Source organism: Saccostrea cucullata, unplaced genomic scaffold (genome assembly GCF_032062105.1).
Source record: "Saccostrea cucullata isolate Sc308-1 unplaced genomic scaffold, CSIRO_AGI_Scuc_v1 ctg14489, whole genome shotgun sequence".
NCBI classification, from domain to species: Eukaryota; Metazoa; Mollusca; class Bivalvia; order Ostreida; family Ostreidae; genus Saccostrea; species Saccostrea cuccullata.
The window spans coordinates 35,409-46,751 of record NW_026934980.1 but is presented as its reverse complement, the minus strand read 5'-3'; the positions used below and the strand labels follow the sequence as shown (position 1 = coordinate 46,751).

The 11,343-nt window shown below is 30.9% G+C and overlaps 1 pseudogene; it reads right to left on the bottom strand.

Annotated features, from left to right (window-relative positions):
• Positions 1-411: 411 nt before the first annotated feature.
• LOC134241677 (beta-1,3-glucan-binding protein-like) lies at positions 412-7,758 on the bottom strand (annotated as a pseudogene).
• Between the last annotated feature and the right edge of the window lie 3,585 nt (positions 7,759-11,343).

The window sequence follows — 11,343 nt, the reverse complement described above, 5'->3', positions numbered from 1 at the left end:
TAAAAGACCATATTTTTCTTTCCTCATCACAATTATACAACTTAAAATAGAAATGGTAAACTGCGTTTGAAAACTAGCAGGGACTATATTTTTGGCGGAATGGTGGCGTATGAAAATATCTTCTTTCCTGCCTCTCAAAATTATTATAGAACATTGAATTTAGTTATAATTTTTACGCAATCAAAGACTAGACGAAATTTTCAAATGTAAGTTAAATTAATATTAAGGGACTAAAGTTTCAAAATATATCAAAAAAATAAGATTTTTCACACATACTAGAACTATGCTGGCTATGTTACCATCACTTAGTGATATTGTCCTCTTGATTTGTAAAAATTTGATTAATTTTTAAATACAAGAAATGTGAGAAGAATCCTACCTTAATACTAGTTAATAAATCTGATATGAAATTGGAATATTCTGTACAATTTAATAGAAAGTGGTACTCGTCTTCTACTTCATCTTTAGAACAAAAATTACATAACCTATCTTCTAATGATTCTCCATTATATCTTCCAGTTTCAACTTTAATTGGTAAAATTCCAATTCTAAATTGAGCAAAAATAGATCTTTGAAATTTTGGAATATTCATTTCTAGGGTTTTCAGTATTAAAATGTGTTTTGAAATCTTTATACATGTATTACGTAATTTAGGTAGTTGTTTTATCTTTACTAGCCATTCACTCTCATAATTTAAAAGTAATCTTCGTTCAAATTCAACTATATCAAACAGTAATAACCTATGATAAACATGTTCAGAAATCACCGATTCAAATAGAAATTTAATTTGCGAAGTCCAGCTATATTTATTACATTGATTTAGTTCCCACAAGAAAACATGTTTTGTTATGCGGTTATCCTCCATTGTCAGTAAACGATTCCAGTATCGTACAGCGTTAATGCAGTGTCTGGAAAGGCAGCTTCCAACCGAATTCTCCATGTAATGCTTGTGTTGGTGTAACTCTGTGTACCCTCAAGTAATAACGAAGTGCGCTATTCTGTACCATCTCAATGCAGTGATAGTTTCAAAGACCCCATATTTCACTACAATAGTCCAAAACTGGTGCTACACAAATCAGAACAAGTTTTTCGAAAGTTGAAATTCCTTTATCTTTATATGAACGAATTTTGGAAACCATCCCTCCGAAACACGTCCAGCTGCTTTTGACAAAGTATCGGCATTATTTTGGAAACTAAGCTTTTCATGGAATATAACTCCAAGGTATTTGTAATCCGAATTGTATTGTAGAATATTATCGTTGAGTTTAAACTGGAAATCACTGCGGGATCCTCGTTTACAGAAACACAATGCTGCTGATTTTTTCATATTTATACACAAGCGCCAATAATATAATGCAGATACCAAGGTCACTGATATCTTTATACAGTGTACATGTAGATGAGGAAGGAAATTAATTTGCAATTAAAGGACGCAACTGTTTGCATACCTTATGGGTTATTTTTCATTAAAAAAAAACATGAAAAATGGCATCGAAAAAAGCTAATCCAAATAATAATGCTTATACATATTATAGTTAATAGAAATCTTTTAATACTGAATCATTTCGATGTAATCAATTAACATCGCAACATTGTCGCCTTGCCATGTAGGTAACCACACATTCTTTTTCTCCCAGAAATCTCTCTTTGGATGAGGAGAGTCATTGCGCCAGGGCTTTGGAGTATCGTATTGGTAGCGGTCAGAAAAAAAAACCCAGGCCACCTACCGCAACGTTCAACAAGACCCGGAACTAGATCAAAAACAAAATCCCAAGAGGATGTATATTGAAAGCTAAACGATATTAAATTAAAAACAAAACTGTTTCAGAACATTTACCATTTTCTACAACTTTAAAAATAAGTTAATGGTACCCAAAATTTTTCCAATAAAATGTGAAATGTTAATACTAACAGGTTGGTCAAATGGTGCATTTTTATTATCTCCCCATATGTTGGTGCCTGAAAAATGTCCAGCGTCCCAGAAGCCGTTAGAGGGCGTGTTGACTCGTAATATTTCATGATTATCCACCAGACAACTTTTTTCATCATTCAAAAATTAAGGAAAATAAAATGAATACTAATTTAATCACATACATTCATATATATCCAGAAAATGCACAATTCAAATTTTTATAAGAAATGTATGACAGTTAAAATAATTTTTAAAAAAAATAAATTATATTTCCACATACATAATGTGCTGAGCTGTCCATTCTAAGGAATATGTGTGCCAACTATGCCAGTCACCACCATGAGATTGTCTATTTCAGGAATAATGATTAGTGTCAATCACATAAAAGCATTTATCATTAAAATGTATACAAATATCAGAAAATGAGTTTTTCCACCAGCATGTAATCTAGAATTCTAACAGTTTTATAATAAATTTTAATGGCATTTGTATGATGTAAAATTGGACCATTATAGACAGTGATAAATCTCATAAAATTAATAATAAATAAAACCTTTAAAATATACAAATATGTAACGAGGGCATAAAATTAACAAGGACCCCTAGAAATTCCAGGGTGGGATCAGGTGCCTAGGAGGAGTAAGCATCCCCTGTCGACCTGTTCCAAACAGTGTCCTTCCAAAGCATTGCAAGGGTAATATAATATTCCAATTGATAAGACATCAGATATCATTTTTGCTAATTTTCGACACAGTAAAGTCTTCATTTTTGGATAGCCTTTCAATAATTTGAGTCTTGATTTATCTTAACCAAAATATATTTTTGACGGGCAACTCGTTTTTTTTTTGTTGGGGGGCTGGGCAGCTGTTTTTGAAAAAAAAAGTTCAAAGATGTATTTTTAAAAAAATGATTACATGATGGAAAGACAACAGACAAACATACCTTAATGTAGAAAATTACCCAAGTTTCTTAAATAGTTTTGCAAGTTGAAAATGTAAATATGAAGTATGGCAGAGATAATAAAACATTTCAACGTATTTTAAGAAAAAACATCGATGATAAAAGAATGTACCTCTCGTTATGATTGCTGCGCTTATGTGCGCGATCCAGTCCATAGTGTAGTGCGGAGGTTATCTGGGTTATACCGTGGTTAACTCCGTGATACATAGCTTTAGCATTCCCTTATTAAATAAATAGGAACTTTGAACTTTTTACATAAAGACAAATTGTTGCCAAAAGTCAAAGGCCTTTATTTATACATTACAGTCCATATAATTATACAGTATAACGCCCTCATACTCTGTCGATAGCTGTACATGTTCTCTCCACCTTTTCGTAAAGAACCACATGGACGTTATCCTTATGTAAATCAAAATTTCTGACACGTCAATAATTAACAAATAATCTTATACTAGGCAGTAGGTTTGATGTTGAACCAATATATACTAGTGTCATATCCGGTTTAATGTCGAAATTTTTGGACAGCTTCTCTTAGCATCTGAATACGCTTTGTACTCACTTCCAGCAATTATCACTACTATCATTAGATACAATAGATAGTATTAGTAATTTCCCTTCTGAATATTAAGGTCACCTACGTGGCGAAGTGGTTAGAGCACCTGCTCTAGAGTCGCAAAGTAAAGAGTTAATTATCCTTACGTCGCGGGTTCGAATCCCACTGCTGGACGTGGAGACCGGTCATTCGGATGAGACCGTATAAACCGAGGTCCCGTGTCGCAGTAGGTGCTGGCACGAAAAAGACCCCTTTCTGTTCAATGGCCCTGAGTGCCGAATATAGGGCAAAATTTGCAGCTCTCCACCGGCAAGTGGTGTCGTATCCAAATGAGTGAAAAATTCTCGAGAGAGAGACGTTAAACAATATACAATCAATTAATCAATCTGAATATCAAGATAGGCTATCATTAAAACTTACATAGCAAGATTGGAACAACACAGTGTGAATTTTCCTAAATTACAAATTTTTAAAATAATATTCACTCTGTATTATTACAAATATTCTAACTAAAGGTTATCCTTCAAGAGACTTTGTTTACCTCTTGCCTCCATAACATCAATTTCTCCAGAACGAGGCCAGGTACCGTAAACGTGGTCTAGTGACGTCAACCAAATAGCTGTTAAAAACAATATCAACGACTAAAAGATTATACAAAAGTATACCCGGTAACTAATTCGTTTTTTTCTGCATATCATAGAATTTTACATGTATATGGCTCTGGTATAGATTTATAGACGGCTACCTGGCCAGAGCCAATCGCCTTTGGGAAGTCTTGCTCGCACGTTGATGCGTCCATATTTTATGACAGCGTTGGTGTACACTTTGCCAGACATAATTGGCGGAAGAATCTCTTGTCCGTACGCAGACTTATGGCATCCCGATTTGAAGGATCTAGTGCAGGTGCCCCATAAACCTTCATTATAAAAAGTAGTTTTTATCCGTGTATGACTAAATCAGTGTTAATTTAAATGTGCTATTTAAAGTTACAAAATTACAAATATGTATTCCAAGATCGGAGTATTGTTTTGAGGAATGTTCAATAAAACATTGCTTCTTAAAACGAGTCTTACTCAACATTTAAAACATGTATGCAATGTATGAAAACAGAAAATCACTTAATATTAGTAATTGTAAAAAAAATCTTGTACTGAACTTACTTTTGACATCCAGTTGTCCATTGTACAATCTGGAATTGTCAAAAGCAGGATGGTCGATAGTCAATGTCTTAAATAAAGAACATATGACTATTCTGACTAATAATGATCATTAAAGTGTCACGTGGATGAGAGTGAATCATTTGTATAAATGGAAAACGTGTAAATGTGTTTTTGTGTGTAAATATTTTGAAATACGAAGTTAGATATTGATATTTACTTACAGGTTTAATATATAAATAACCATTAGCAGTGTACAAATTTTGGTGTTCTGGTGTGTATATTTGGAATTCACTTTTCTGAAAAGAATAAACTTACAAATCATAAGCAAAATACCTAAGACTCAGATTTTAACTAAGTAACAAAAGTACTGGAGTACATGTATGTTATAAAACTACCTGTTTAAATTCAAATATCTATAATACAAGTATTATTTTTTTAATGCTCTCAAAGTAGATACACCACCTATAACTATTATGTGACAATAAAATCTGTTCTAAATATTTATGAAATATCCACCTCTATTCTATAATGGCTTTTGTCAAAATTTAAAATCATCTCAAAACTGTGATTTCTTTACTATAAGCCACAGTTGAAAGAGGAAAATGTAACTGCATATTATAATAATGTTAAAAATTTGTTCAAATCTCATAATATTTCTGAAGAAAAAGTGAAACATTGTTTATGAATGATTAACAATGCATTTTCTAATCATCATTTCATGTATTTTAGGTTAAAAAACATATTATGAGGAGTATTACTTGGAAATTGTCATAGCTTTTTTACTGATTTTGGTATTTGCAAATAACTTTTTATATATTAAAGTATATTTGCTTTAGAAGATAAACCTGCTATAGTTCCAAAGTTTCAATTTAAATTATTTACAAGAAAAATCAATATGTATTTCTGATCCGAATTGTATTCCATTTTTTTCCCCATCTTATACAATTTGGTACAAATCGTCAATTTTTGAAAAAAATGTCTCTAACTCCAATCTTTGAACAAAAGGTTTTATAAACAAATGATTTAAAGTGTCAATGAAAATTGTTGTCATAAAAAATTTCATTTGAAAATTTTGAATTTTGATGCATTTACAAAATATATAAATAACCATAAGTGTACAAAGTTGATTTTTTTGGAATTCATTTTCTGAAAAGAATAAACTTAGCTAAGCAAAATACCTAGGATCGGATAAAAGTAACAAAAGTACTGGAACATGTAAATTTTAATATTACCTTGAATTCTCAAAGTATTACACCACCTATAATATTAAAAAACAATAAAATCTTTTCTAAAGTAGATTTAAGAAATACAATTAAATTAATTTCTAAATATTTATGAAGTATCCACCTCTATTCTATAATGGCTTTTGTCAAAATGGTTAAAATCATCTCGGAAAACTGTGACACTTCTGATACTGCATAATGGAGCCATTGAAGTTTAAGAGGACAACATAACTGCGATGGGAAAATAATGAATGTTAAAAATGTTCATTAATTAATTATAAGAATTCTAAAGAATGATCATGATTGTGAAACATTGTTTATGATTGTGATTAACTATGCTTTTCAGTCAATCATCGTTTCATTAGTAAGCTAGCGATAACTAACATATTCTGAAGAGTATTACTTGTAAATTTGTCAGCTTAGATCTAAACAAACCAAGCAAATAACTTTTTATATATTAAAGTATATTTCATTTAGAAGAAAGTCTAAATAGTTCCAAAGTTTCAAAATTATTTACAAGGAAAATCAATATGTACCTGGGACATCCCCTCTTGAATACCACGATTTGGTAATGAATCGTCTCATCGAGTTTGAATTGTGAATGTCTATCTTTGTAACTCCACTTCGTCGCATCTTTGAACAAAAGGTTTCACCACGTTTTACATGTGTCTTCCACAAAAATTTTAATTTTCAATAAAATTTGTCTGTCATACACAAATTTCAATTGAAAATTTAAATTTTTTTTAGATGATCCATCTACCAAGAAATTTACGTAATAAAATAACACGAAGTGCCGTGCCTAAAACTCATCTTGATTGGCTGATCATATAATTAACCAGGTAAAAGAAAGCAAAAGAGGAAAGATAATCAGGCATTTCATACAAATCTTCTCAAAAATGCAAATTCTCCTTAAATTCTTAGTTCAATAGTAATTTTCGAAGACATATTTTGATAATCTGTAAAGAAGGAAATCTTATCTTTTAAATGTTTTCTGGCATTCTTCGTCCTGTATGTAAGGATATCTGGACATTTTACTTCTAAATAATTACGGATATGAAAATTAATTACAACATACCTTGTTCTTGTTCCAAGTTATAAACCTTGTACGTGTTATCTCCTTTAATATGCACTACCACTCGAGAAACTTCTTTGCTCCCTAAAAAATAGAAAATTGTAGAATTTAATTAATGCATTAGGGTACTGTGAAATCACTAATTTTCGTGGGGGTTAATTTTCGTTGTTTTCGAGGTATATATTGAAAGACCCTCAAATTCATGACCGACACGAAATGTAAAATTATAGAGAAGAACTTAGTCTAGTAACATAATAGATTTTTTTTTCACTTTTCTTATCCTTTTGATTGTCAATAAAATATGTTCAAAACAAATGTAAATTTAAAATTAATTACTAAACTATACTTCTCCAACCACGAAATCAAATCCCTACAAATCGATAATTCTTTCTCATAATACACATATTTTATCATAATATATCATAAAAGGTATATTCTAGGTATTTAATAACCTTGATTTCGGTAAATAAAAAAAATCATCGTAGGAAAAATTTATTTATGAAAAGATTAATGAGACGATATACGATATCCTAGGAAACAAAAAATGACTAAGATGTATATACCTTTACTTTCCAGATAAAAAAGTCATTCTGTTGAACAGTTTAAAATACTTCGAAACTTCAAGATAAAAATTTTAAAAAAAAGATGTCTTACCTTTAAATCTAATATTAAGTTCCAAGCCTCCTGACAAGAAGATATCAGGAGAACTAAGCTTAGCATCTGAAAGAACAATTATTGTCACCACAATGAATACACTACATATTCTAATCATTCTGATCGCTTTCTTTATCGTTCAGTTCAAACTTCTATCACAATCGATCTGAACAATGACAGAAATAATCTTTGTATGAATCTTAAAGTTTTTAAAGTTCAGCTTTCACTCCTTGATTAAACACTCGTCTGACAACATTGAGCTTGTTTTTTGCCAAATAACAGAAGACATGTTTGTTCCAAAATTATGTCATTTATTATGAAATGACAACATATAATATAATACATAAAACTGAATAAAAAAGACTGGGAGACAATGTAACATGAAAACACAATTCCTGAGAAAAAAATAAAACAATTATGCAATAACAATTGGTCTCCCAGTATGTGACTATTACATAACATCTATAATTTGGAAAAATAGGATGTTTGTTCCAAAAATATGTCATTTATTATGAAATGACAACATATAATATAATACATAAAACTGAATGAAAAAGACTGGGAGACAATGTAACATTTAGGATGTATTCTTCTGATCATTTTACCCCAAGTGGGTCTTCGTACATAAACATGTCGTAAAATTCAAACTGATAACAATTTACCAACAAGATTTAAAGTTTTTATGATTCACATGTTTAACTATATTTATTTTTAAACAAAAAATCTTTCTATTTTAATATCTAGAGTTTGGATTTACCAATTTTCAAACACATTATATATTAACGTAGAACCTACGTCGTATGACATCATAACTAGTGAATGTGTTTAGCCTGTGCTAGATCCATTATGACGTCATAATCAATTCAATGTCACTTTTTCCCCGTACTTTACATCGTCGCAAACCACGGCCAAAATGTACGATCCTCTCCCATTCTGACCGTGGTTGAACGAGGAGAGAATTCTTCGTAGCTTATTAAAATATTGACCAAGGCGAGTAAAGCATAGTCGGATGATGAACTTTATCGCGGCCTTTCAATGTCCAATCGCAGTTTACTAAATATTCCTTGTATACTATTGTAACGTTTCACAAAGTGAACCTGTGAAATTCGGGTTAACTCTTCTTTAATGTGAAAAATGTAATTTGAATGTAGTAGAAAATGAAATACATTTTACCATAGACTGTCCTTTTTACAAAGAAAGAAGAATCAAACTTCTAAATGAAGCACAGAAATATAATAAAAATTTTCATAGCTTAGATAGTTCTCAGAAATATTTTTGGATCATTACATGTGAAAATATGAATGTCTAACTTCAACTTGGAGAGTACCTGTCTAATCATTTGATATAACATTTTAAAGCACAACAACAATATGATATGTATGTATTTTTATTTTTAACACAAATTACTGTATTTTTGGTTCATCTACTTATTGATTGCCTTTGTCTACACATGTACCTTTCATGCCTCTCTGGGGGCCCTTAATTGGAAATAAAATATTGTCTATTGTCTATTGTTTACAAGTTTGGAATATATGGAATTTGAACCCGATGTTTATAAACTCCGTAAATAATTGTCAATGAACAGTTAACGAAAAAAATGAACTATAATTGATTTAATGACTTTATTAATTTAACATGTATGATTTAATGACAAAGTGGTGTATTTTGTATGTTTTATATGGGTACAACGTTATTAATTTAGTAGGTTATTTTGATGGTTAAATCCCGCTAACTTATTCATTGCATTCATTGTGACGTAATAGGTATCTGATTGTCTCTTACGTCATCATAACAACTTTTGTCTATATAAACCAGCTGTTTTGATTTTAGACTTCAGTCGGCTGTGGGGAGCGACTCGGAGCACACAGCCTTCCCTGGTAAGGGAAAAGTGACCTAAGTCACTTTGGGGAACGACTCCGTATACTTCGGTTATAAGACGGTACCAAGTCTATGTATACGAAACCATTAAAGGGAACTAAGTTATTAGGAACGTCCTGGATTGACCATCGGTTGGTCACCTTTTTGTTAACCAAATAACGTTGTACCAACCAAGTTACAGTGTACCATTTTGTGTGTTTATAAGTGAACCATTTGATCGTCTTAATAAATGTTATCAACTTTTAACAAGTGTTATTCCTAAGAAACATTGTTTAAAGTGACCAAAATTTGGTAATTACGTCAACCTATTAAGTGACCAAAAGTTGGTCATTACGTCCACCAAATAAGTTAACAAAAGTTGGTCATTACGTCAACCAAAGAAGTGACCAAAAGTTGGTCATTCTGTTAACCAATTAAGTGACCAAAAATTGGTAATTAACCATTATATAAACTGTGACCAACGGAAGTATCAAACCTCAACCAAGTGACCAGAAAAAAACCAATAGCAGCCCACGAGTTTATTACACGATACCCTCGGTTTCGTTACACTATTGATGTCAATTGTTGCGATGGAAACAAAACTTCCCACTGACTGAATATGACGTCACAATAGAGAGGCGTAAATATTCAAGATTACGACACTTTTCGTGATCAAGCAGCCACGGGTAGGAGAGAGCTTTATGCGGACTCCGGACCGTGGCTTGAGACGATGCGTACTTTACAGCTTCAATAGAAATAGTAGAAATTACTGCATTTTGAAATTCACAGAACATTTAAAATCATGCATGCCGAAATAATATTAATTCAATTCATCTATTTTCTTGTTTATAATACTTAATAACAATATATATTTCTGAAATTAGAGAAACCTGCAGGCACCTTTCATTTACTAGATCTTGACCTTAATTAAGTTGACAAATCCAAGACTATCTTGTGTAATGAAATTGCAACGATGCAACTTACTGTATTAATTTGAATGGATTGTAACCATTTTGAAGGTATGCAAAAATCCTAATGTAAACCTTCAATTGCCTACTGAATAGTGTAATATCTTGAAAAAATGTGTCTAAGTCAAAGATGTATGTGTTGAAGATCGTGTGTACATTTTTGTGATATCTATAATGAAATGATCATATGTGCATTCCTTTTCATAATTATTTCTTACTTATTCATATTCTTAGTGTTTGATTACAATTTTTCTATTAAATATGATCTTTTTAAACTTTAAGTACAATTTTTGATAATTATATTTAATCTGAAAGTAACCCAAAACAGTCATTTAATATAAATCCCGTGTAAGTGCAAAAAGGTCAAGAATAATAGAATCGGTAAATAGCCCATCTCTCATTAGTTAGGGGGAAAAGTATATATTTTAATCACTTTTTGTGGTCATTTGGGTATGTTCTTCATCATATTAAAGATTGAAAACATTGTGTCAAAGACTTCTAAAAAATATTTACAAATGTAGGGTGGAAAATTGACTAAAAAAATACAGTTCATTTGCCTATATTCTTTCTAAAATGTGGACTTATCTTTTTTGTCAATTGAATAAAAAAGAAATTATTCTTGAGAAATATTGCTTAATATTGTCCAGTTAATAAGTCTATAAACGACGATGTTTGAAGAGGTATTTTTGTGATTTTTCATATTCTCTTCTTGACAAGTACCCCTAAAAATAACTGAAAATGTGTAGTCGCAGTATGTAAATACCATATCAAGTTTCATAGGCTGTTCTAAATTTAAAAACAAGGAAACATATCATGAGCTTTTAACTGATTGATATGCAAGTACAAATTTATCAATTAGAAAGTTTAAAAACCTTGTGACAAAGACGTTTTCCGACAAAGTATTATTTGATGGGTTTCTATTACCATTACTAAAATACATGAAAAATATTGAAAAACAATAAAAGTTAACTTTAAAAAATTCGA